We start from the raw sequence: 7197 nt of genomic DNA on the forward strand, positions 1-7197 counted from the left end.
TGGTGTACAGGTCACAAGTATCACATTGTGCCTATTTTAAAGATTTTAATTCCAAGTTAAAAGTTTTTTTCTTTACTGGATTTAAAGAATGTTACATTGCCAATGATTTGGAATAAATTGTATATAACTGGAATATCAAAACCAAATATAAAACATTTTTTTGGCTTAAACATCATGAACATCAAGATACAACGATTATGGTATCCTGTATCAATGAAGAAAATATGGAAAATTCTGAATAAATTTTACTAATTGTTTTCAAAACAAGCACATATTTAGGAGTTTTATAATACTGTTACATTTAAGATGGATTTAAAGAAAAAGTATACTGTTCAGATTATTTTAAGCAGATTTTGCAATAAAATAAAACTAAAAAAATGCTTTCGGTTTCTTATGGTTTCCTGTCAGGTTTAAAAAAAACTTTAATATAACATTGAAAATAGATTTTAAATATTAACATGAAGCAAGTAACACTAGTAATGGTGTTTATTTATGCCTTTTGAATTATATTGTGCAAATTAAGGGGGTAGACCTAGGTTAAGGGAAATAACTCTTTAAATCAGTTATGTGTTTGTAAAGGTCCAGTTTCATCAACGTATTTCAAGCATTTACCTGAAACAGATTGAAAATAATCTATGTAACATAGAAGCTTAGAATATATTTTTGAAAAAGGTTGACACAAACGTACTGATGATTTTAAGAGTTATTTCCCTTAACCTAGGTCTACCTCCTTAAAGAAAATAAAGATTGGTTTCCTGTTTGGTTTCATGTCAGGTAAACGGTGAATCAAAATTTATTATTTTTTTCTCGAAAAACTCAATTGTTCCATTCATACATTGTCATACTATTCTAACACCAACACAACCCACAAAATAAAAGTTAAAATTTTAGAACTTATAAAAAAGGATACAAAAAGAAACCAAAGACCGAATATCAAATTATGGTCCATATGTAATATGCCTAGGTTACTTCGAAGTAAGGCACCAAAGAAAAAAAAATATAATAGCCTTTCATGATCAAGATGTCATAATTATTTGGACTAGTGCATCATGTGCAATGATATTCATGTAATACAACTTCCCTGGTCTCAATCCAATAACTTTCAAGTAATCTGGTGATCATATCTATGAGCTCAGAATCATATACATGTATATCATAATCAGTAGCCCATCCATAATTATTCAAAATGTTACAAATTCTTAAATCAGTGTAGAGGTTAAACTTAATATACATTTTCTGTTTTTATAGGAAAAAGATATGATTTCGTCTTAGATTTTATGCATAAAAAAATTCCCAATTGGGATAAAAATTCCCAATTTGATGTTCAAGGGACCCATTTGAAAACACCTGGAATCATCCCTGAATAATAGTCCCAGCATGTCATCACTAAGTGGTCACTATCATGATTATATGTCAAATGGTAGATTATACCTGAATTGAGTTATAAAATTGAGAATGGAAATGGGGAATGTGTCAAAGAGACAACAACCCGACCATAGAGCAGACAACAGCAGAAGGTCACAACAGGTCTTCAATGAAGCGAGAAATTCCCGCACCCGGAGGCGTCCTGCAGCTGGCCCCTAAACAAATATATATACTAGTTCAGTGATAATGAACGCCATACTAAACTCCAAATTGTACACAAGAAACTAAAAGTTAAAATAATACAAGACTAACAAAGGCCAGAGGCTCCTGACTTGGGACAGGCGCAAAAATGCGGCGGGATTAAACATGTTAGATGTTTGTGAGATCTCAACCCTCCCCCTATACCTCTAGCCAATGCAGAAAAGTAAACGCATACATTTAAAATTCAGTTCAAGAGAAGTCCGAGTCCAGGGATGATTCCACTATACAGTTTAGGGCCACTTAGCGGCCCTTAAATCGGCCAGCGGCCCCCAAAATGTTTGTGAATATAAATTCCCAATTCAGGAAAATAAAATAAAAGTCGGTATTTTCGGAAAAGTTTCCGACACCGATGTGGCAACTATAATTTTTCATAGTTTGTCGTCAAAATGTGGTAAAATCAGGATACGAATGCTGACTACGATCGCATTTTAATAACAACGATTTAATTATGTCAACATGAGTTAAACAATTTTAGCAGCCGGTTTCAATTGATTGCAATGTTATTGGAGTATTTGATCTCGTAAAAGTAGATCGCTCAGCAGGTTGATCAAAAATATGCTTTTTGTCAAAATGGGTGTCCGAAGCTGACCTCCGCAAAGAGCAAATTCAAATTTTTGTATAACATTGATGAATAAATTTTAATGGGCGCTGATCTCGTAAAAGCAGATCGCCCAGCAGAGCTGGTTATGTAATTTGATGAAAGCTTGTTTTGTAAAAGAAATTATTTTATATTTTGCTCTATTTCATCAAAAGACAAAAGTTTGAGCATTTTTGAAAATAATGTTGATAATAGACCATTCATGAAATGAGCCCCTCCCCCCCCCCCTAAGGTATAAGATGTCATCATTATGGAACTGTTTCAAAAGATATGAAAATTATCCAAATAATTTTAAAGTTCACTGGTACAATGACAATTGCTTTAAATATCTTATCAATTAAGTATATAAACTTTTGTAATTGATTTTCGGAATTCAACAATTGGCCAGCTCAATTTGAAATCCATTTGAATCAAGGTAAGTTAAATATAAAGAAGATCTGTTGAAAAAATACCCAAATGGATGACTTTTTCAGTAGTTAATATGGCAAGCCAGTTTTGCTATTTAATCTAACTTCAAGATATCTCATAAACTTTCTAAGATATGATCTTATAATAATAGTTCATTAGATGCTTATATATCGTGTGTAAGATATCCTACATGTCCTACATAGTTTTTAAGATATCTTATTAAGTTCATGAGATATCTTATATATAGTTTATAAGATATCTCATATAATTTTTCTTTGTACTTAAAGTCGCCACGTTGAGCAAGCGCTTATATGAATATTTTTGTTTCCTAACCAGTTCATTTTGGGTTCATCTTCGCGATCCGTGTTTCAACTATTTCGATTTCTTTGAGAAATTACAGACAATGATTTCGATTTAATTACTAAAGTGTTGGGAGTAATTTCAGGATAAAAACAATATATATACATTGTATATTTATCAGATATTTTATAAATGATATTAGATATCTTATAAATTATATAAGATAGCTTATACACTATAGCAATATATATATAAGATATCTTATAAACTATATACGATATCTTATAAACTATATAAGATATCTTATAAACTATATATAAGATATGTTATAAACTATATGATATATCTTATAAACTATATAAGATATCGTGACATTGTTCTTCAACATGTTTACTTGCAATCCATAATTTTTAACTGTTTTTTTTGTCAGGCACTTTTTAACAGGTAAAAGGTTTTAATAATATAAAAGGTGACCTTTAGTTGTTAATTTCTGTGTCATTTGGTCTCTTGCAGAGAGTTGTCTCATTGGCAATAGGACCTTATATATATCTTCTTCTTTTTATTGATTGCATTTGATTACACTTTTTTCAACTTAAAAACAACAGGATACAAATCCAATGAGTGTAAAAGCCTATCAGATGGTGCCTCATGAGTCTGATGAGACTGGCATTGATGAAAACTAGAACCTAAGTCCTGTGACATGACAAGTTTTTTCTTGACTCATATTTTTGAAAAGTATTTCAAAAGAAATGCATCCAATTCTGTTCTATTGTTTAAATTCGTTTTGTTCTACTTTAATGAATTTAAAATGTAAAAAGGGTATTTTTAATAAATAAAAAATGGACAAGTATCAATTTCATTCGGACAAGTAAGTTTTGGTATGTACTCATCCTACTGGACAAGTTGAAAAAAAGTTATTGTAGAGGCCTGTTTAAGATATCTTATAATCGATATTAGATATCTTCTATATTATATAAGATAGCCAGTGACAACTCTTCAACAGATTTATCCATCGGATCACCAGCAGTGATGGTGATACATGGCTGTGTACATTATGTATATACAACTCGTCTAAACATCAACCCAACAATGTTCAGTGATCGGGAAGGACGTGCGCCTTGCGCCTATAGCGCATATTCACCAGGAATGGCGCATAGAGTGACAAATGTAAGCGCCCATGTGGCGCACGATATTTTTCACATAGTTTCGAAACGTTTAGATATCGTCAAGTATATTTCCGATCGTGTTCCGTGCCGCCATGTGTGTGTACACAACTGTATAATGTTCCTCCAATCATAGGAGCACCTATATATTTTTAGGACGTCTCGAGTGTTTTCCTATGGTAATAGAACCATGCGGTTTAACGTCTCGGGTGTTTTCCTATGGTAATAATAGAACCATGCGGTTTAACTGATAACCCAAAAAACGTAATTAACCATGATCATTCATGATATAATTTTTTATAAACAACTTTACATTTGTGAAATATGGCTTTTCAGACGAGATTTAACTCTAACTATAATCTTTTAATTTAGTTTAGCTTGCTATTATTTCGATTGAAAACCCCTGAAGCCTTTTTATGAATATAGTGTTTGTCTCCATAAAAAGCGCTTAACTGTCCTTGTCATTTTTTGGTCTTTGGCTCGTTTTGACATTTTGTAAACATGACTTCAGCGAATTATTGTTTTGTTCTTTCAATTAATGGTACTCTATACTGTTATTCTTGTCATCGTGATGAAGTCATGGAAGTAATAATAATAATACAAGAAGTGCAGAGGACGTTCCTGAAATGTCCTCTAATACGGAACGTCTGGAATGAGTATGGTATCGACGAAGACCCAAATTTAAGGTTAAACAAACATGAACATGAACAAGCCAAGACAACAGTAACAGTTTAAACATTGTAAATAAAGGTTATCTTTAATATTGTCCATTTTGGAAAAAGTTATTGTATATTCATTGAAATTACAGAATCACAGGAACAATATCCATGATCTTATTTAAAATCTTAAAGGTAAGTACCAACACTTCTTTTCCAAAACATGAAAAAATCATGATACTTTTTATTTTTTTACAGTCAAATTACAGAAGTCAATTCAAATTGCCCACTCATTTGACAACATGGCCCATTATTTTTCAAAATGGCCCAATGAATTTATTTTTGAGGGGCCCTGGGCCCATAGTGAAAAAAACCTTCCAGATCACTGCAATGTTAGATCTGAAATTTGCTTGAAATCGCAAATATTTTGTTCTACCCTTGCCGTGATTCCAACCCATGCTTCTGAGATATCATGACACCAAATCGCCTGCACTGTAGCTGACCCGCTAGACCACACGATTATATATATATATATATATATAATTTATAAAGTATATAAGATATCGCATAAAGTATATAAGATATCTTATAAAGTATATAAGATATCGCATAAAGTATATAAGATATCTTATAAAGTTTTAAAACTTTATGAGATATCTTATTAGATATATAATATATATCATATTATAATATAAGATATATCATATAATATATAAGATAGCTTTTAAAAAAGACATTATATAAGATATCTCATATATTAAATGAGATATCATATATATTACATATGATATCTTATAAAATCTTATATATTATATAAAATATCTTATAAAAATCTTATATATTATATAAGATATATTATATAAGATATCTTATATATTATGAGATAATTTGAAATTTGAATAAGTAGCTTAACGGCTTGCCATATGTTTATGTTAGCTGACCAGTATATATGTTTTTGTAATAGGCCTCGTTTACCAAAGTTAAATAAAGATGATAGTGCATCACGTGCAATAATATTCATGTATTACAACATTTTCCGTTTTTGCAGCAAATGATATTGGCACTGGCTACGGTTACATGGAAATGTAACAATAATAAAAATATTATTGTTACATTGGAGACTAATTGTCGGAATGTATTGTTGGGTACGGAACCGATTAATTACGAATGTAACAATAATTGTTGAGATCTATTGAGGCTACGGTTACATGGCGTTATTGTTACATGAAAAACAGCAATGTACGATGGGGCTAGTAATATGTACAAATGATAATAAAAGTTAAAGATATTTATTTTATATACAATATATAGAATAATAACATACAATTTCTTGATTTTTTTTATTTACAATCATTATGACAGTTTCTACATATCCAGTCATGGAAGTGTTTTTTGGAGCATGTTCAAGTCCGACAAATTTTTGATGAAACAACTCCAAGCAATATTCGTATATTGGTTTAAAAAGGAAAAAAAATACCTTTGGATTTGGTGTGCTCCATCTGATTTTGAAACGAAATTACGTCCTCCATGGACGAGATCATGTGAGGATGGATACATCATCGTAACATGTATACAGAAGTTCATAGTATTTTAGTTCACAGTTAGCAAACTTTGCTTTTGATGTGTATATGAAGTTGTAGGTTTGTGTCTTGATATTGTTTCAGTTCCGTTTCAAATGCATCCCAAGCCCAATACAAAATTGGTAATAGGAATCTCTTTGTCCATTGTTCAAAGTATAAAGACAGTTATAAAAGTAGCTCTGCAGTTAAATACTAAGAAGGGCACAATTTTCTCAGCCCGAGGTTCTCAACAACAAACCATCATATTATACATATATTTTTCGCCTTTGGCACTACTTATCTGAAGTAGTACATGCATATCTTTAAGAACATAAAAACCATTAATACGTAAAACTATTTATAAACATCATTTGTTTAACAATGATATTTATTATTTATCATTATAACAAGTATTATTTTGTACATATGAAAGAATTAACCAACAAAACTGTAGAAGATTTAAGTTTATTAAATCTAGCGTACATTGCTGTTTTTCATGTAACAATAACGCAATGTAACCGTAGCCTCAATAATTATTGTTACATTCGTAATTAGTCAGTTCCTTGCCCAACTTTGCATTCCGGCAATTAGTCTCCAATGTAACAATAATATTTTTATTATTGTTACATTTCCATGTAACCGTAGCCAGTGCCAATGATATTATTTCGATTGTATGCATAAAAAATTCCCAATTGGGATAAAAATTCCCAATTTGATGTTCAAGGGGCCCATTTGAAAACACCTGGAATCATCCCTGGAGTCTGATGTCAGAAGATGTAACCAAAGAAAATAAACAAAATGACAATAATACATAAATAACATAAGCTTTTTATAAAAAAATACTTGTGACAAAAAAAGTGACAAACACCAGCGCCGCCTGGTGTCTA

The sequence above is a fragment of the Mytilus edulis genome, chromosome 11 (assembly GCF_963676685.1).
Source record: "Mytilus edulis chromosome 11, xbMytEdul2.2, whole genome shotgun sequence".
In the NCBI taxonomy this organism is placed as follows: Eukaryota; Metazoa; Mollusca; class Bivalvia; order Mytilida; family Mytilidae; genus Mytilus; species Mytilus edulis.